Source organism: Notolepis coatsorum, assembly GCF_963971535.1.
Source record: "Notolepis coatsorum genome assembly, chromosome: 15".
Lineage (NCBI taxonomy): Eukaryota > Metazoa > Chordata > Actinopteri > Aulopiformes > Paralepididae > Notolepis > Notolepis coatsorum.
The window spans coordinates 22,116,421-22,138,185 of record NC_140179.1 but is presented as its reverse complement, the minus strand read 5'-3'; the positions used below and the strand labels follow the sequence as shown (position 1 = coordinate 22,138,185).

Here is a 21,765-nt window from a genome sequence, read left to right as displayed (position 1 = left end):
GAAGGTTAACCCTTTCACTGCCACACGACAGCAGGTTAACCCTTTCACTACCACACTACAGAAGGTTAACCCCTTTCACTACCCACACTACAGAAGGTTAACCGTTTACTATCACACTACAGACCGTTAACCCTTTCACTACCACACTACAGAAGGTTAACCCCTTTCACGTACCACAATACAGAAGGTTAACCCTTTACTATCACACTACAATAAGGTTAACCCTTTACTATCACACTACAAAAGGTTAACCCTTTATTATGAAGGTTAACCCTTTACTATCACACTACAGACAGTTAACCGTCTGTAGTGTGATAGTAAAGGGTTAACCTTTATTTAGTGTGGTAGTGAAAGGGGTTAAGACAAAACCCCCCACGGTGACATTGTGTGAGAACAGAGTGGTAGAGGAAGAGACAGAGGGAGAGTAGGTGTGGGGGGGTGGGTGAGCTTGAGGCAGAGATCCTAACACTATAAATAAAAGGGATTGTGTTGTACAGCGGGGGGGTGGCATGTAGAGACACCAAGAGAGGGTCCACTTCACTGGCAAAACGTGGAGAAGTGGAGTCTCGTCGTGAATTCCACCAGAGCAAAAAAAGCATGTCCTTCGGGCATTTAATTAAAAACCTCCGGACGCTCAAACCTGCTAATCAACACCTGAAGACGATGACAGCAGGACCCCCCCCCCCCCCACCCCCCCCTACCTGAGACGATGACAGCAGTGGGGGAAACAAATTATTTCCCTTGAACCCAGAGACCACCGCCAAGATGAATCAGTGTCGTCCTCACCAAGTGTACAGTTTCCTCCCCCTCAAATGTATATATTCTCTTTTAGAAACTCTGTAAATAAACAGTGCTATATATCTGTATGTCATGCATGTCATAAATGTCATGATAAATTGAAAACGGTGGACCCTGATGTAAACAAGACGAACGTCTTTTCTCAGGTCTGCATCCCCTTAACAATTGTGTGTATTGAGCCGTACTGTATTGTACCCATTCTGCAATCTGTTAATAACATTTTCAATCAATCAACTCTCTCTCTACCTCTCCTTCTCTCCCTCTCTCTTCCTCCTCTCTCGGCCTCTCTCTCCTCCTCTCCCGGCTCTCTCTCTCTCTCTCTCTCTCTCTCTCTCTCTCTCTCTCTCTCTCTCTCTCTTTCTCTCTCTCTCGCTCTCTCCCCTCCTCCCCTCTCTCTCTCTCTCTCTCTCTCTCTCTCTCTCTCTCTCTCTCTCTCTCTCTCTCTCTCTCTCTCTCTCTCTCTCTCTCTCTCTCTCTCTCTCTCTCTCTATCTCTCTTTCTCTCTCTCTCTCTCTCCTCTCTTTCTCTCTCTCTATCTCTCCTCAATCAATCCATCAATCATTAGGGGTGGGGGGGGGTACTCACACGTTGAAGAGGTTGAGGCCGATGCGATACAGGCGCTTGCGCGTGACGTCGGTGGACAGCGTGGGCGACTTGCAGCTGGCGGGGTTCTCGCAGTGGTAGCGCGGCAGGGCTGAGGATCATGGCCTGCAGCGCCTCCTTGGACGAGGAGGCCTCGGACGCCGCGGAGCGCGCCTCCCCCGTGGACGGGCTGCCGCTGCTCACCTGCTCCGAGCTGTTGTCCGCCGGCGTCTCCGAGCCGCTCCTCCTGGCCTCCGGGGGGCGCTCCACCATCGGCACGGCCTCCTGCGGCGGCGCCTCCACGACCACCTCTGGGCCCTCGTCGGGAAGCCAGCTTGTCCAGAGGGGTCAGAAGAACAGGCTGTTGCTGCTGCTGCTCCTCGTCCTCCTCCACCTCTTCCTCACTGGGAGGCGGGGCAGGGAAGTCGGTGTCGAGCACTTCTCCTTCTATCTCTGGTTCCGGGGGAGGCGGGGGTTCTTGCGGGGGCTCTGGGGGGTTCTGTGGGTTCGGCGGGCACCTCTGCGGGGGGTCGAGGGGGTTCCCGCAGGGGATCGGGGGGAGTGGGATGCGGGGGTATAGTTCGTGGTGGTGGTAGTCGTGGTAGAGGTCATGCCGGTAGAGGTCGCTGCGGGGTGTTGGACACAGTTGCCGAGGGCGACAGACGTGGACGACTCCAGGACCGAGGACGAGACGACGCGGATGTTCTGGCTGTCGATCTGCACCGTCACGTCTCGGAAGGCCATCATCAGTTTGCTGGCGCTTCGCGACAAGTCACTCGGGTCTACCGGGCTTTGGAGGATCGCCGACGACTCCCCCGATCCGCCTCCTCCTTCTCCCGCCGCCGCGGCCGCCGCGGTGAAGGACTCTGCGGTGAACTGGTAGGTGCCGGCCTCCTGCAGGGAACACATGGTCTTCAGGCTCCAGTTGCTGAGCGCGTCGTCGATGGACTTGGCCAGCGACTGGACCTGCTCGGTGAAGGAGTCCTCCAGGTCGGTCAGGGTGCCGCCGACGGTAGCGGGCAGGGAAGGCGAGCGCACCAGGGGGATGATGCCGGTCGTCAGGTGACAGCCTTCCGCCAGGGCCCTCTCGGCGGAGAAGCCCTCCGTGTTCTGCACGCGGACCTTGCGCAGGGAAATGCGACGGGGCAGCCGGCTCTCGAGCAGGGAGTTGCGGATCTTCTCGAAGTTCTTGCTGAGCTGGTACTGGCGGAAGGCGGTCTGGATCTTGCAGGCGGCGCGGCGGGAGATGAGGTGGCCGCCGTACTTGTGCTCTAACATTTCGATCTAGGAGACGAGACAGAGAGGGGGGGGGGGGAGATTAGTGAAATCCTGTCGCTTATGTTTGGTTTTATGTCTAGTGACCGATCTGGCTTTTTAAAAAGAATCAACATGGAAAATTATCAAACACGTTAGAGCGCCCCACCCTGGTGGCAATTCCAATTGATGTGAATATCTATTTATTTAGTTTGATACATTTGTCAAGGTAACAAATAACACGACCAGACAACACTGAGACACACACAGAGGTTTTCTCTCATCTCCCTTCCATCTACCTCGTACTAGGGCTGTCCCCGACTAAGGATTTGTATAGTCGACTTGTAGTCGCCAAAATTTGCCGTCTACAAGTCAACTATGAAAAAAGGAAAAAAGTATAATTTGTATCATTCCATTTGGGCTGTGGGGGTGCTTAATGTCTGAAGGAGTCGACTGAAGGCTTCTTGTCCTCTGCAAAAGCATGCAATTGGTCCACTGATGGATACATCTTGATATTTGTCTAGTCTAGTGTGTTCATTAGATGGGTGAAATCCTCTTTCAGTGCCTCTGTGCCTGTTTTCTTAGGCAGTTAGCCTCTGATATGCGCGCCATTAGCGTTAGCCAGGCTTCTATGCCTCTTTTCTTTTGGAAATTATTATTATTTTTTGCATTCGGCTAAGAGGTTGGCAGTCGACTACGGCTCCTTTCGATCAATTAGTCGACTATTCGACTAATAGGGGTCAGCCCTACTGTATACACATGAACTACTCTGGAACTCACCGACGTTCAACCGACATCAGTAACTAATTCTGTTCAATACCTCAAAACAACACAGCAGACAGAGGAGATGATGACATCATTATGTGATCATGGGAACCGTATCATCATCAAGAACAGGAGAAGAACTATGACTGTGATAACTGGATATGGATAAAAGAAACTCATGGCCGGTACAGAGAGACTCAGAAGGAGCTTCTATCCCCAGGCCATCAGGATGCTCAATGACAATGACACTATGTAACTAACAACCCATCATCTACACTCACTCCACATGTACACACTCACTTTAAACAAACTCACTTTACTCACTTTAACACACTTTATATGTATCTATTATTAAAGAGATTTGCACTATACATTCATACCTCATTTGCACCCTACCCTAAGTTTTGTACCTCATCTAATTTCTGCATTGTACCTCACTGTTACTCATTTTACTCTGTATTTTACTGTATGTAGCACTAGCACACTCTCAGGGGCTCATACAGAAACAAGCATGTGTACTGTATTTTGTTGTGACAAATAATAAACAAACTTGCACTTGAAATTGAGGCTGATAAAGAACAGGCTTGGCGTCAGAACACATTATTATTATAAATATTATTATTATTATTATTATTATTATTATAGCCGACAGCCGACGGTGAGGTCACACATGAGAAGCACACTCCCTTTCTTTGAAGCCGGAGATTGTGTGTGAGAGGAGGAGAGAGAAAGGACCATGTCATCACTAAAGCTTTAACGTTTTCAATATTCTATGGTTTTTTTCCTCGTTGCCAGGCTCTGTGCTGCACGGATGATACACATCAGAGTTGAAAGAGGATGAGGGTGAAAATAAACGATATGGGCAGAAAAGAGAGAGAGAGAAATGGCGCGATGGTAAAGTGGAAAGACAACAATAAAAAATGACACTGATAGAATGAACGACTGATATGAAAAGGAATTTGAATGGGTATGCATTCATATCACTCGGGTTATGATATTCTCATTCAGGTTATGATATTCTCATTCATATCATTCAGGTTAGGATATTCTCGTGCATTTGTATCATGTTTCTTATTTCATATGGCCTGGTGGGAAACTAACTGGTGGTATATTGCGGTTAGCAAGCACAGCACGGTAACCTATGAAGATGTTCAATGCTCAGCTTTCAATTGTCTGAAACCCAGCAAGCCATTCATCTTGGCCTGTGAAATATTGCTCCAACACTGTGGGAAAAGGGATAGAGATGTAATATGGCCATCCTCCTCTGACAGTGGAATGGTTTCCCAGAACAATCACAACCTGGGTGTGTAGGGATCGCCATAGAACAAGCTCTTATCTCCTCCAGTCACTCTGTGTGCAATGGACCTTATTCACACAGTGGCCATTTTGCTCTTATGTCATCATGCCCTGGTCGCGGTTTCTTTCTACCACGGATCCCCAACCTGAACAGGATGACATAAGAGCAAAATGGCAGCTAGGGGAATATGGTCAATGCAAACGTTTAGAAATCCTTTCGTCACTCAGACTGAGCCACATATATAGTCATTTTAAGTTTCAGCGCTGACTGCTTAACCCTTTCACTACCCCACTACCAAATGGTTAACCCTTTCACTACCACACTACAGAAGGTTAACCCTTTCACTACCACACTACAGAAGGTTAATCCTTTCACTACCACACTACCAAATGATTAACCCTTTCACTGCAACAATAGAGAACCCTTTCACTGCCACACTACAGAAGGTTAACCCTTTCACTATCACACTACAGAATGTTAACCCTTTCACTGCAACAATAAACCCTTTCACTGCCACACGATAAAGGGTTAACCCTTTCACTACCACACTACAGAAGGTTAACCATTTCACCACCACACTGTATAAAGTTAACCCTTTCACTACCACACTACAGCAGGTTAACCCTTTCACTACCACACTACAGACGGTTAACCCTTTCACTACCACACTACAGAAGGTTAACCCTTTCACTGCGACAATACAGAACCCTTTCACTGCCACACGATAAAGGGTTAACCCTTTCACTACCACACTACAGAAGGTTAACCCTTTCACTACTACCCTACATAAGGTTAACCCTTTCACAACCACACTACAGCCGGTTAACCGAACTGAAGAATGCGCTGTGTAATGTTTAAAATTCATCAAAATGTTGTTCTCTAATAAAAGTATTCCTTCCCTCGCTGCTCTGCGGAGGATTTGAACGGGCTCCACTTGTACCACGTGGACTCGAGGATTAATCCGGCCCACATAAAACATCCCTCCTGTAAATCCAAAGACAATTGAGTGAGTGAATGGTTTTAGAGAGGGGACAGTGAGGCCAGGGGGATCAACGTGTGACTTTCATCCACTAATCTCCACTCTGACAAAGTCACCTAGAACACCTCCTGTGAACTTCGGCAAAGAGCCACTGATGGACTCTATAATGCCCAGAGGCTTTGTGATAAGTGAGCCCGAGCGCGATGCGGTCTCTCTCCCCATTGTCATCCGAAGAACCCCGTCGCTTACAGCTCTTTAGAAACAGCAGAAATGACTGTGAGAAATCCACCTTATCTGCTCCATTTACATTTCACCGAAGAGCCGCTGTGTGAGGAGACAAGACTATTTTAAGGCTCTCTGAGTACAGGCTCTACAGGCTCTCTGAGTACAGGCTCTACAGGCTCTCTGAGTACAGGCTCTACAGGCTCTCTGAGTACAGGCTCTCTGAGTACAGGCTCTACAGGCTCTCTGAGTACAGGCTCTACAGGCTCTCTGAGTACAGGCTCTCTGAGTACAGGCTCTACAGGCTCTCTGAGTACAGGCTCTACAGGCTCTCTGAGTACAGGCTCTACAGGCTCTCTGAGTACAGGCTCTCTGAGTACAGGCTCTACAGGCTCTCTGAGTACAGGCTCTCTGAGTACAGGCTCTACAGGCTCTCTGAGTACAGGCTCTCTGAGTACAGGCTCTACAGGCTCTCTGAGTACAGGCTCTACAGGCTCTCTGAGTACAGGCTCTACAGGCTCTCTGAGTACAGGCTCTACAGGCTCTCTGAGTACAGGCTCTCTGAGTACAGGCTCTACAGGCTCTCTGAGTACAGGCTCTACAGGCTCTCTGAGTACAGGCTCTACAGGCTCTATGAGTACAGGCTCTACAGGCTCTCTGAGTACAGGCTCTACAGGCTCTCTGAGTACAGGCTATCTGAGTACAGGCTCTACAGGCTCTCTGAGTACAGGCTCTACAGGCTCTCTGAGTACAGGCTCTCTGAGTACAGGCTCTACAGGCTTTCTGAGTACAGGCTCTACAGGCTCTCTGAGTACAGGCTCTCTGAGTACAGGCTCTACAGGCTCTCTGAGTACAGGCTCTACAGGCTCTCTGAGTACAGGCTCTACAGGCTTTCTGAGTACAGGCTCTACAGGCTCTCTGAGTACAGGCTCTCTGAGTACAGGCTCTACAGGCTCTCTGAGTACAGGCTCTACAGGCTCTCTGAGTACAGGCTCTACAGGCTCTCTGAGTACAGGCTCTCTGAGTACAGGCTCTACAGGCTCTCTGAGTACAGGCTCTCTGAGTACAGGCTCTACAGGCTGCAGCCATCGTCAACGAGAGTCATCCACGGTCGGCTTAGCTTGACCGAGTTTTCAAAGGGGGCGTGTGTTACGTTCTGGACACCGACCTCGGTCGGTGACCACCCACATTCCTGGCATATGTCACTGGGCTTGTCACCTGTCATTTCCCTGTCAATTAGTGCTGTCACTTAGGGGTGGTTCCTGATTGGCTGTCACGGGGGTGTGTGTGGTATGTTGGTATTTGGTCTCTATTTAACATACCTCTCTTCTGCTTGTCCATTGTCAGGTCTTCACTAATTGCGTTCGGGGATAACGCGGACGGTTCTACTGTGGACCTCCAATAAGCTCCCATTTACCTTATCTTACACTTGTGCCTTTAGCACTTGTTCTCTCTTAGAATTTACTCTGTGTTCTTACTATTAAAGTCGAACCTGTTCAAGAGTAAACACTCTCTGTCTCTGTGATTGCCTTCAACCATTGGAATTCACCTACCTGCATTCTGACAGAAGACCTGACCATCAGAATTCCATGGAGGCCATCATGGAGATGCTCCGGACGCAGGGAGCAGCCCAGACACGGATGGAGGAACATCAGCAGCTGGTCAGCGCCGAGTTAATCCGACTCAATGGGGTCGTCGGATCATCCCAAGCGGTGGCGCAGTCGGCGTTGGCCACAGCTCGACAAGCCCAAGAAGGAGTGGCTGGTGTGCAGTCGGCGGCGGGGGAAGCAGCGCTCCACGCAGAGGAAAGTCGGGGGGGGTTCGGGGTCCAGGAGCGGTCCCGCGAACCACATCTGCAGGCGCCCGCTCGCTATGACGGATCACCGGATGGTTGTCGGGAATTCATCACCCAGTGTCTACTCGTTTTCCGGCTGCAACCACGATCATTTCCATCGGAGACAGCGCAGGTAGCGTATATTATCACACTGCTCACCGGCGAAGCTCTCTCCTGGGCTACGGCGGAATTAGAGGCAGGGGCGATAATCTGCGACAGTCTGGACGCCTTTACCCGGGAATTGAGAAGAGTATTCGATACTTCCCGGGTACTCTCGATCTTTGAGGCTGGTGGTCGTCTTCTCGACTGCCGGCAGGGCCTCCGCACAGTTGCAGCTTATGCTATCAAATTTCGGATCTTGGCTCGGGAGACAGCTTGGGCGGAGAACGTCTGCGTGGTTCTGTTCGTCAGGGGACTCTCAGCGCGGATGCGAGATGCTCCCTCCGCGCGTGAGATCCCCGAGCAGCTGGAAGTGCTGATCAACACCACCATCAAGATGGATAATCGGCACCGGGAGAGGGAGAAGGAGCATGTCAACAACACCCAGCCCCAGGTATGTTTTCCTTCTTCTCCTGGTGTTGATAATTCCATGCATTACACGAGTGGGCCACTGGGTGATGAATCCATGCAGCTTGGAGCGCTGTCGCTCTCGGACGACGAGAGGCAGCGCTTCATCAAAGAGCGACGCTGCTTCCGGTGCGGCCGCACCGGTCACCGCTTCGGCAGCTGTCGGGTCCAGGCTGTATCGGCTCGGCGCCAATCGGGGATGGAAGGTGCGCCGTCGGGCCTCGAGAGGGCGCCAGCAGGTGGGCTCATTCCTGCCAAAACCACGGATTCTCGCAAATTTTTTGAGGTGGCAATCAACTGTGGGGGTGACATTAGGGGAACTAAGGCTCTCATTGACTCAGGGGCGGCGGGCAATTTTATTCACGTGGGACTGGTCAAGGAGTGGGGAACCCCGGTGGAGGACTTAGGGGTTCCCTTACCAGTCTATGCCCTGGACGGTCGGCCCCTGGGCAGTGGGAGCGTCACCCAGCGCACAGTTCCCTTACACATCCGGGTGGAGGGTGGGGAGTGGGAATGGGTTACTTTTTTGTCATCTTTTCCCCCTATTCTGTCATGGTGTTGGGTCATCCCTGGTTGTCGTCTTGTGTTCGTGTCATTAATTGGAGCACGGGCGAACTCTCAACGGCGGCCGACGTCAAGTCGATCGTCAGCGGGAGTTTGCCCAAACCCTTGTCTCCCCCCCCCCTCTTCTCTTTTGTCTCCTCCCTCTTTCTCCAGGATGGTGGGGAGCGTGGCAGATTCTGATCTACCCTCTAATCCCGATTTAATAGGGGTGCCTGAGATCTATTGGGACCTGGCGGACGTTTTTAGCAAGACGCGTGCTAAAGCACTTCCGCCTCATAGATCATACGACTGTCCCATTAATCTTCTACCCGGTACCTCCCCGCCTCGCGGGCGAATGTTCTCTCTCTCACGCCCCGAAACCTTGGCCATGAACACCTACATAGAGGAGGCATTGCTTGCGGGGCACATACGCCCTTCCACTTCCCCTGCCGGCGCTGGCTTCTTTTTTGTTGATAAAAAGGATGGGGATCAGCGCCCATGCATTGATTATAGGGGATTGAATGACGTTTCCATCAAGAACCGATATCCTTTACCCCTCATGGACACGGCCTTTGAGTGCTTACAGGGGGCACAGGTCTTTTCTAAACTTGACTTACGTAATGCATACAACCTGGTCAGGATTAGAGAGGGAGACGAGTGGAAGACTGCATTTAACACACCCAATGGGCACTATGAGTATTTGGTCATGCCCTTTGGTTTGGCTAATGCTCCGGCAGTCTTCCAAGCCCTGGTTAACGACGTGCTGCGAGACTTGATTGGGGTGTCGGTGTTTGTCTACTTAGATGATATCCTGATTTTTTCTCGCGATATGGTGCAACACCAAATGCACGTTCGGGAGGTGCTAGACCGTCTCCTCAAGCATCAACTATTCGTTAAGGCTGAGAATTGTGTGTTTCACACGGACACCGTGTCCTTCCTGGGCTTTGTGTTGACGAAGGGCGATCTGCGCATGGATCCAGCCAAGGTGAGTGCAGTTTTGGACTGGCCACGGCCTTCGTCGCTCAAGGGGTTACAACGGTTTTTGGGCTTTGCAAATTTTTACAGGCGCTTTATTCGCAATTTTAGCGCCTTAGCCAATCCCTTAACAGCTCTCACTAAGGCCTCTCTCCCTGGCTTTGAATGGTCGCCTAGGGCTGAGTCGGCCTTCTGCGATCTTAAACGTCGTTTTACATCCGCTCCTGTATTGATCCGCCATGACGCGGAGGTTCCGTTCATTGTGGAGGTGGATGCCTCTGACGTCGCGGTGGGGGGGTGCTCTCTCAGAGATGCTTAAAGGATGGGAAAGTGCACCCGTGTGCTTTTTTTTCTCGCCGTCTGTCACCAGCCGAGCGTAATTACGACGTGGGTAATCGGGAGTTATTGGCGATCAAATTGGCACTGGAGGAGTGGAGACATTGGTTGGAGGGGGCGGCACATCCTTTCATTATTTGGACTGACCATAAGAACTTGGCTTACATCCAAGGGGCTAAACGCCTTAACGCTCGCCAGGCCAGGTGGACGTTGTTCTTCACACGATTTCGATATACCATCTCCTATAGACCCGGCTCCAAGAATATCAAACCTGACGCGTTGTCGCGCCAGTTTGATCTTCCTGGGCGGGAGGAGCAGCCCCATCCCATTATTCCACCGGCCTTGATTTTGGCACCCGTGTCTTGGGGCATAGAGAAGGTGGTAAGGTCGGCGCTAACGCGGGAGCCCGATCCTGGTGGGGGTCCTCCGGGACGGTCGTATGTTCCCAAGGTGGCGCGCTCACGCCTGCTACAGTGGGCACATGCGTCATCCCTCACCAGCCACCCAGGGGCAACCAGGACCCTGGAATTTATCCGTAGGAGGTTCTGGTGGCCGACAGTGGAGGGGGATACGCGTTCCTTTGTGGCGGCCTGTCCGGTGTGCGCACGTAGTAAGACCTCTCGACGGGCACCGGCGGGTCTCCTCCGACCACTTCCTATTCCTAAACGACCCTGGTTACACATATCTCTGGACTTTATTTCTGGTCTTCCCCTTTCGGACGGATTCACCACCATTTTGGTGGTGGTGGATCGGTTCTCTAAGGCGGCTCACTTTGTCCCTCTCCCCAAGCTTCCTTCGGCCCGGGAGACTGCTGATTTAATTATACAGCATGTCTTTCGGGTCCACGGGCTGCCAGTAGATATCGTGTCGGACCGGGGTCCTCAGTTCGCCTCCAGGTTCTGGAAGGCGTTTGCCGCCGGCCTCGGCGCCTCTGTCAGTCTGTCGTCTGGGTTCCATCCACAGTCGAACGGGCAGACGGAGAGGGTCAACCAGGATTTGGAGGGGGTCTTGAGGTGTTACGTTGCCGGTAGTCCGGCAACGTGGAGTAGGAGGTTGGCTTGGGCTGAGTACGCGCATAATACCCTTCTCTCCTCTTCTACTGGTATGTCTCCCTTTCAGTGCCAGTATGGTTTTCAACCTCCTCTGTTTCCCGAGCAGGAGCAGGAGGCGGAGGTGCCCTCGGCCCAGGCACATGTGGCTCGCTGTCGCAGGACGTGGAAACAGGTTCGGAAGGCGCTACAGAAGGTTTCGGTTAGTACCCAACGGCAGGCTAACCGTAAGCGTCGTCCGGCTCCAGTTTACCGTCCAGGGCAGCGGGTTTGGCTTTCCACCCGGGATCTCCCTCTCCGGGTGGAATCCAAGAAGCTGGCTCCTCGCTTTATAGGACCATTTAAAGTGATTCATCGGGTTAATCCAGTGGCTTACAAGCTACGGCTTCCGAGCTCTATGAGGGTTCATCCGACGTTTCATGTGTCCCTGTTGAAGCCATTCCTCTCATCGCCCTTGGCCCCGCCACTGCCTGTGGTTCCTCCGCCCCGGTTTATTGGCGGTCAACCCATTTACACGGTGCGGAGGATACTGGGTTGTAGGCGGAGGGGTAGGGGGTTTCAGTTCTTGGTGGATTGGGAGGGGTACGGGATAGAAGAGCGTTCTTGGGTGCCTCAAAGGGATATTTTAGATCCCAGCCTGATCGTTGATTTCCGGCGGCTGAATCCCGAGGCTCCTAGGTGAACGTCTGGTGCCGTTCGTCGGGGGAGGGTACTGTTACGTTCTGGACACCGACCTCGGTCGGTGACCACCCACATTCCTGGCATATGTCACTGGGCTTGTCACCTGTCATTTCCCTGTCAATTAGTGCTGTCACTTAGGGGTGGTTCCTGATTGGCTGTCACGGGGGTGTGTGTGGTATGTTGGTATTTGGTCTCTATTTAACATACCTCTCTTCTGCTTGTCCATTGTCAGGTCTTCACTAATTGCGTTCGGGGATAACGCGGACGGTTCTACTGTGGACCTCCAATAAGCTCCCATTTACCTTATCTTACACTTGTGCCTTTAGCACTTGTTCTCTCTTAGAATTTACTCTGTGTTCTTACTATTAAAGTCGAACCTGTTCAAGAGTAAACACTCTCTGTCTCTGTGATTGCCTTCAACCATTGGAATTCACCTACCTGCATTCTGACAGGCGTGGTTTAGCGACAGGTCTATTGGCAGTGTTAGTGGGTGGGAAACCCAGCGAGGGTGGGTCCTGGTCGTTGTAAACAGCGACTCCTACAGTTCGGTTGGGGCGCCTGCACAGCAAGGGAAGGATCTAGGAGAGGTAGTGTGACCTTCCACACGTTACACTCTCCCAGTGAGAGTCCGCGCTGCCAGGTGAAAAGAAGCGGTGGGCTGGCTACACATGTGTCGGAGGAAGCATGTGATAGTCTCCGCCCTCCCAGACCGACGGTAGGGGGTAGAGTGCGCAACGACCATGAGGGGATTAGGAATTGGCATAACAACTAACATTGGGAGGGGAGAAAATCGGAAAGAGAAGGGGGGAAAAGATTTAAAAAAAAGTTAAATAAAAAAAACAATGATGGTAAAAGGCTGACTAGAAAAAGATGGGAAAAGGAGGAATTTGAAAGAAGGGCAGAGGTTTTTTAGGGTTTTTGGGGGTTGGAGAAAGTTATTTAGCTCTTTCTGTATATTAAATATTAATACCCACAGGCTTTCAGGGACGGCGTGTTCCAAGCTGTGTCTGAAAGTGTTTATGTTTTGAAAGCATAACCACGGGTCAGACAGTCTCTAGTGGACGGTCTGTAGTGGACAGTCTGTACTGGACCGCCTGTAGTGGACAGTCTGTAGTGGACCGTCTGTACTGGACCGTCTGTAGTGACCGTCTGTACTGGACCGTCTGTAGTGGACCGTCTGTAGTGGACCTTCTGTAGTGGACTGTCTGTACTGGACCCCTTGCAGTGGACCATCTGTACTAGCTTGTGCCTATCAAGGGGAAACCAAACCACCCCAATGCACATACAAGCTGTTCATTTAGTTCAATAAGCTGTGAATAATAGTAAGAATTTGTAATATTACAGTGGGAATTGTTTGGTGACCCACTTTTTTAATCAATCAATCAATCAAACTCTCCACCTCGTAAACCATGGTTACTATAGCTCTCAAGCTCACAGTCTGCTCTTCACCTTGTAGACCTCAGTGGGATTAATGATACCATATTATGTAACAAGGAATTTGGGACACAGCAAATACTGACTGTGTGCAAAGTGAGGTCAGTGATACAAAGCCTTTATAATCTTTATAATCATCAGACGGTGTTGACATGCCTTCAGTTTGGAACATTGTCTTTTCACATCCTGGTAAGTAAGTTAGTCACTGGTTACTGAACGTCTGACTAAATTACAAACTAATGCCCTCAGGCCGTCGATACAGAGCTTCAACACTGAATAAAAGGGGCTTAGGTAGCTTCGTGCCAACCTCCATCAGACTGCTTAAAAAATAGACTCCCCCTTCCACCTGATGGACACATATCACCTGTACTACTATTATTCATTATTTATATACATATAGAACTGCTCCACATGGATTTTAATATATCATGCTTTAAGTACTGTAGTTTTAATGTAGTTGGTCTGTTTTTATAGTGGTCTTTTTTACTGTAGTTTTAACGAAGCTGGTGTTTTTTTTATAGTGGTGAGTGTCTATGTATTGTGACTGTATGTTTGTCTTTTAACCACTGCACAAATGAAGTTCCGAAAGGAAAATAAAGTAATTTGAAGTTGAAATCGTCAACTTTTGCCGTTAACCGTTTCCCCAGAGAAGCATCAAATATTACATTCAGTACTCAGTGAATAAGTAATGAATGAGGGGGGGAAAGAATCACTTCCAAACACGAGAGAAAAACAAATGGACAGATTTATATTGACCAAGAAACTAATATGTCCCAAGACCAGGAAGGAACATATCAGACAAAACATTTTCAATGCTCTCAGCATGCAGAATGCAGAAAGCACCGGCGAGCTAGCCAGATGCATGGAGGATCGGGATGACTGGAAGCACCGATGGAGGGCCCATCCGAGGATGACCTAGATCGATAGCAGTGTTGTAGTACTCGAGTCCGAGTCCTGGACTGATTTTCAAGACTCATGACTCGACTTGGACTTGAGCACTGATGACTCAGACTTGGACTTGGACTCGAGCATTGACTCGATTTGGACTCGGAAGGTGCAGACGAGGACTCAGATTTGTTAATTGATAAATACAGTTATTTAAAAATGTTTTTTAACCCTGTGAGGCCCTCGGTTGCAAAATTACAACATCACTTTTAGCTATTTAAAATAAGGCTGTAAATGTTTATTTAAATTTTTTTTTGCACATTTACAATCACAGTCAATGGGTCCTGTTGTTCAGCCTCAAAATGCTATTGGATATTACCGTAAATCCTCAAATATAGGACGGGTCTTCTATTTACCTCAGCTGCAAAGAGCACCAGGCCTTCATTAGAGAGAGGCTTATATAAGAGGCAGGCCCTAATTTCTAAAAATTATTATGTCATTATTATTATTATTATTATTATTATTATTATTATTATTATTATTATTATTATTATTATTATTATTATTATTATTATTATTATTATTATTATTATTATTATTATTATTATTATTATTATTATTATTATTATTATTATTATTATTATTATTATTATTATTATTATTATTATTATTATTATTATAATTTTTTTTTTTTTTTTATACGTACATTGTCTGTCTACATTTATTTAGACTAGCACATTGGTATTTAAATATTGAGTGCAGTTGAGTAATTGTGGGATTAACGTAATTCACACACTGAAGTTGGAACTGTCTATACTAGGTTGTGGGGTCCGGGGACGGTTTAGCGTGTGGTACCTTCTCGACTTCCTCAGCCGAATCGAGTTGTTTACATGCAGTTGCTTTAGCTACTAACGTTATCATAGCATCATGGTCTGTAATGTGTCAACTGGACAACGCCAGCCTCTCCTGCCAACGCCATATAGATAGCGAACGTTAACGTTTGCAAACGAAGTCAACGTCATCCAGCTGACACCACAGATCTAGATATTATGACAACGTTAGCTAGCGGCTAGCGCTAAAGCTAACCAGAGGGAAACGTTAATGTACGGTAGTCAGTGTAGCGGGAGGCAGCACTTGATTTCCATTGGCAAGAGTTTATCTCATTCTATATCACGGCACGATTATTTTTTTTTAAATACTCTTTTTTTTGCGACCTTATATTAGAGACCGGCCTGTGTTTGTCTAAATGCATCAACCCCCCCCCTCCATTATAAGAGGCCCCTCCTTTATCGGAGGTCCCTCCTCTATTTGAGGATTTACGGTAAATGTGTTTATAAGTCCCACATTCTGGGGCGCCCCAGTGGCGAACCACATAGCGCGCTCAGCCCCGGGTTCGACTCCCGAACCCGTCGTTATTTGCCGAATGTCTTCCCCCCACTCTGTCTCCCATTCCTCATCTGTCTCTCCCTACTGGACTGCCCAGTAGAAATAAAGCGATAAAACGCCAAAAAATAAATCTTTAAATAAGTCCCACATTCTGGCCTCTGAAGTTGCTAATGTCTCAGAGGCCCTAATCATTTGGCATAAGATATTGATGGCTAGTGCATTTGTTTGGCTATTGTGTCACAAAGTAAATACACTCCCTTTGAAACGGTGACCGCTGTGTCATTTATGTTTAATGTAGACCTTTTTTATTTGTATGTCAGCTCTTTGACTGCTAGAGTGGAGTGGACTCAACCTTCATGACTCGGACTAGGGTAATAGCGACTCGACTCGGACTCGACTCGGGCTCTTCTTTGGTGACTCGGACTTGGACTCGAACTCGACCACTGGGTACCCGAGACTCGACTCGGACTCGAGATTCAGTGACTTGACTACAACACTGGCTCTCAGCAACCCATACAAACAATGTCATCAAATGTGCTAATCCTATGTGTCAGCCATTTTAAGTCACGCAGGTTCTGTAAACACTGAACTTTAATAAGAACCCTTCCTTGAAAAGATCGAGTCGATGTGGATCACTCAAACTGGCACTTATATAACGGAACTGGGAGATAATTATTGCAAACAAAATATATCCCTGGCCTGGTGTTTATTTTTTTTAGAAGGGAAACGCAAGATTTTCAGGTTAGCATTTCTCGCTGCTGCCTGCAAACATTATGAAGATAAATGGTGGTTGATTTGTGGAACGTCAATTCGGTGCTTACTGAAGCAGAGCTCTGCAGCAATTATGGACCCAGACTAAATGGAGGGAGATGGACTAGTGAGAGCGTGAGAGAAGCTGTTTGGAAGTCAGCCTTCACTTATTATCACTGTATATATTATACACCAATATGAAGAAAGTGGCTCTTCAACACACCCACAGAACCCACCCGCCCCATCCCGGTAGCGTTTCCAAGTGTCCTTGATCAAGACGCTTAACCCCCTAACTGCTCCCGATGAGCAGTATGGTTGCCTCCGCCATCGGTGTGTGAATGTGTGAGTGAATGGGTGAATGTGAGACATAAGTTGTAAAGCACTTTGGATAAAAGCACTATATACATGCATATATGCAGTATATATTAGGGTGACCATATTTTGATTTCCAAAAAAGAGGACATGCTGGCCCCAGCCTTGAGATACTTAATGATACTTTGCACAATCGAAGCGGACATGGCCACCTTCATTTCACCATGTCTTGTGTATGTACTGTACTGTATGTGATGAATAAACCTCTTGAATCTCTACTCAAAGTTTACTCAAAGATGCCTTTATTGTTTTAACCTCTTAACATGCACCCAGTGGCAATTTTTTACTTGAACTTGAGGACTGCATACTTTTTTTGCAAAGCTTATCTTTATATGTTATGCTTATAGCACATGCATAAGCCTGGTCTCTTTTGAAAGATAACATTCTGAAGTTACTAATGCAAAAAAGGAAAATCACTTTTAGTGCTAATGAAATAGAGTAGCATATAGGTCTGAACTTGAGTTGAACGTGAACTTGTGTACTCACATTTTTCTGCAGTGGTTGCAATATCCCAAATTTAACCACATAACATGCGCCCAGAGAAGTGGCAATTTTTTTACTTGAACTTGAGGACTGCATACTTTTTTTGCAAAGCTTATCTTTATACTTTATGCTTATAGCACATGCATAAGCCTGGTCTCTTTTGAAAGATAACATTCTGAAGTTTCGTACACAATAAAGAAAAATCACTTTTAGTGCTAATGAGTAACATAGGGCTGAACATGATTTGAACTTGAACTTGTGTACTCACGTTTTTGTGTAGTAGTTGCAATATTCCAAAATAATATATATATATTTTTTGTATAAGCTGGAAAACACCGCAAATCCATAGCCTGAAGTCTTATCCAAGTGTTATAAAAATCCATTCAGAAATTAGTCTTATAGACTAGAGACATCCGGGTAAACCGTGTGCCAAGAAAAAAGGTCTCCATCTCTCTATTTCCTCATCCAAGTAAATTAATTCGGAATCTTTATCACTTGATCCTGTCTTCGCTTGTCAATTTTCACCTAGATCCCTGATTCGCACACCCCCACGTGGGATATCACTGGAAAGCTATACACTCATTGTTGGCTACAAGTTACAAAGCTGACTAATCATTTTCGCAATTGACGGATGATTGACTTCTGGAGCCTCGGGTGTCCGGGGTGATAATCTGGCACGCTGCGTAAAAAGTCGCACGCCTGACATATCGGCATGTAACTCGAGAACCGAGGCACGGATGTTGGCGATTCAGATGGCATTCGAACGGCAACAAATAGCGTTTTAATTCTGTAATTTATATGTTTGGCGAAAAATGCAGTCCGAGCCTTCAGATGCTGGCAAAGGGCCGTGAAACTGAAACTGAAACAGAAAAACAATGAAACCCGGACATTCCATGAATTTATAAATCCCCCCCCCCCCCTCCCCCCGGGCGTGAAAAGAGGACATGTCCGGGCAAAAGAGGACGTTTAGTCAACCTAATATTATATCATTTACCCTGTTTACTTTAGATTAACTCATTTATCTTTTAAGCCACCTGACAACACGGCAAAAAATGGTGTTCTATGAGTCTAGAAATGTACTAAATATCTAGTATCTGAGTCAATAGGTATATCTAGTATCTGAGTGAAAAGGTCAAATGGAAAAAGGTCAAATGGAAAATTGGCCTTGATCCCTAAGGTACCTGTAATAATGTAGCTGGTGTTTGAATTGAACAAGCTCTTAACCTCTTAACATGCAACGGCCCTGGCATATAATAAGTAGGGCTGTCAGTTTATCGCGTTAATTAGATTAATGAATTACACAGCAAATTATCGTGTTATGAAAATGTACTCAAAATTTATTTTAAAAAATTTATAAAAAATTTAACATTTCATTAGATATTTTTGAATCTCATTCATTCCATAAGAACGTATAATACACATTTACAGACTTTTTTAATATGGTCCATTTGCATGTTCTTGGTATCTGATTCTAGGGACATCTATGGATCTCAGGGAATGTATTCCCAGTGTCAGAAATACTGTGTCTGTTACTAGGCTTGAGTAAATTGTAATGAACCAAATGAGAATATCAATTAAATTGTTTTTGTATCTTTGACTGTGAATAACACCATGCTAAAATTGACCAGACCTGAAAAATCTAAGCAAATGAATAAATGGAAGATGATTAAACAGAAGGTTTTGTAGATTCAGTACTGAATTCTGCCATCCGGACACATGCCATTTGAAATATGATTATAGACTATAGAATATCAGGCCTAAAATGGTTATGCGATTAAAATGTGATTAATTAGATTAATTAATTACAAATCCTGTAATTAATTAGATACCTTTTTTTAATCGACTGACAGCACTAATAATAAGCATACAAATATATATAAGCATAAAGCATAAAGTATAAAGATAAGCTTTGCAAAAAAAGTATGCAGTCCTCAAGTTCAAGTAAAAAAGATGGCCGCTTTTCTGGGCGCATGTTAAGAGGTTAATAGTGCAGTGCAACAGAGTTTTACTATGGGCCATTGTCAGTCAAATTAGTACTTGTGAATTATGAACAAGTTTTTCCTACAGCAGAAAAGGAGAGAACTAAGACTATGTGATTTCATACAAATACAGCCTGTTCTGCATGTAAATGTCAATGAATCTGAGACTGGCTTTGTGGATGTTTGTTTGAACTTGTAGGCCTACATGCAAATGACATACGTTAAGTCATACTACCGTTTCAGAAGCAGATGATAAACAGCTACAGTACAGTATTGCCACTTTGCTGATTGTCAACCTTAATCCCGCCGTTCTGTTGTGAGGACGACGTGTGATAACTGACCTGTCTCAAACTAAGTTTATCCGAGGGAAGTGACACTTGTAATTGGAGGATCGAGAAAAGAGGGCGAGGTTTACGCTAGATCAATTATCACATGTAGGACAGACAGCACTGTCGCATCGCCTCAACTGCAGAATGCTTGTCCTTGGGGAAAGTTCAAAGATTGAGGAAATAGTCTCTGCAGTTCGCTAGAGTTCACTAGAGTTCCATCTCACAACAGAACAATAGGATTCCCATTAAAAATCCCCCTTTAACTCAAGACATGCCGACAGTGGCTCGGGAGGTAGAGCAGTCGTCTGGTAATCCAGAGGTTCCTTGTTTGATCCCCACTCCTCCCGCTCAGCATGTTGAAGTGTCCTTGAGCAAGACACTTAACCCCTAATTGCTCCTGATGTGCAGGTTGGCACCAGGTTGGTGCCATCAGTGTGTGAATGTGTGAGTAAATGGGTAAAATGTGAGGAACAAATGGTAAAGCGCTTTGGATAAAAGCGCTATATAAATGCAGCCATTTATTCAGCCATTTAAGACAATTATCTAGGATATTGTGTCCCTGTTTTCCTCTGTATTTCTATAGGCAAGACTAGTGCATGTTCAATAATACCAAACGGACTGCCCTCCCTGGGGCATGAGATGAACCCTTTGAGGTCACAGCTAAGATATCATTTTGAGAACTGAACAATTCCAAAAAACATACACCTGCAAAGTGTATTTGAAATGCAGGGATTATTTTACACTTTATGGCGTTATCTCTTTTCCAAATATCAACCTCAGTAGGAAAATAACTAGATCCTGGGAGATGGACAGACTACCAGCAGTTTTCTGCTCAAATAATCATCTACGGTCATCCACAGGAATGAAGGTATATTCAGATAATTGAATTGACCTGACATTGATCCAGGAATCTATCAAGCTACCCAACACCAATCAATGTCGGAGCGAAACCTCACAGAGGAGCATTTCTCTACGGAGAGAAGATCAATCTCACTGATCAGACCTCCACAACATCGCTGACCAAGAGAGATAGGTGGCGAAAGGGAGAACCTTTAGAAGTGAGATTAAAAGAGAGAGAACAGAGGAGACTGGGCAGGGGGTGGTAGAGAAGATGAAGTGGAAAGGAGGAGAGGGTGATTACAAGAGAGCGATTGATGGATGGGAAAAGGGATGTTAGTGAAAATAGGAGTGTACTTGAAGGCAATAAAATGTATGGAAATTGAAGGCAATAAGAGCAGGAAAGAGGAAAGCATGTGGACCCACGGTGAGCAGCCACTGCCGGTCGGTGGAATCAATGTGAGAGTGGTTGCACTTGGTAGCTAACGCTAGCAGGGCTACGAACTGGTGAGACAGCCGGTAGCTAACACTAGCAGGGCTACAAACTGGTGAGACAGGCTAGCAGGGCTACGAACTGGTGAGACAGCCGGTAGCTAACGCTAGCAGTGCTACGAACTAGTGAGACAGCCGCTAGCTAACGCTAGCAGGGCTATGAACTGGTGAGACAGCCGGTAGCTAACGCTAGCAGTGCCACGAACTGGTGAAACAGCCGGTAGCTAACGCTAGCAGGGCTAAGAACTGGTGAGACAGCCGGTAGCTAACGCTAGCAAGGCTACGAACTGGTGAGACAACCGGTAGCTAATGCTAGTAGGGCTATGAACTGGTGAGACAGCCGGTAGCTAATGCTAGCAGTGCTACGAACTGGTGAGACAGCCGGTAGCTAACGCTAGCAGGGCTACGAACTGGTGAGACAGCTGCTAGCTAACGCTAGCAGGGCTATGAACTGGTGAGACAGCCGGTAGCTAACGCTAGCAGTGCTACGAACTAGTGAGACAGCCGCTAGCTAACGCTAGCAGGGCTATGAACTGGTGAGACAGCCGGTAGCTAACGCTAGCAGGGCTACGAACTGGTGAGACAGCCAGTAGCTAATGCTAGCAGGGCTATGAACTGGTGAGACAGTTGGTAGCTAACGCTAGCAGGGCTACGAACTGGTGAGACAGCCGGTAGCTAACGCTAGCAGGGCTATGAACTGGTGAGACAGCCGGTAGCTAACGCTAGCAAGGCTACGAACTGGTGAGACAGCCGGTAGCTAACGCTAGCAGGGCTATGAACTGGTGAGACAGCCGGTAGCTAACACTAGCAGGGCTATGAACTGGTGAGACAGCCGGTAGCTAACACTAGCAGGGCTACGAACTGGTGAGACAGCCAGTAGCTAACGCTAGCAGGGCTACGAACTGGTGAGACAGCCGGTAGCTAACGCTAGCAGGG

General features: G+C 47.3%; 1 pseudogene across 1 annotated transcript in view; it reads right to left on the bottom strand.

Moving 5' to 3' along the window:
- LOC311241971 (IQ motif and SEC7 domain-containing protein 3-like) overlaps window positions 1-21,765 on the bottom strand; it is a 113,892-nt pseudogene that overhangs the window by 80,466 nt on the left and 11,661 nt on the right. Inside the window, exon 2 of the transcript in view lies at window positions 1,384-2,664. The product of the transcript in view is annotated as an IQ motif and SEC7 domain-containing protein 3-like (transcript). The remainder of the gene's footprint in view (window positions 1-1,383; window positions 2,665-21,765) is intronic.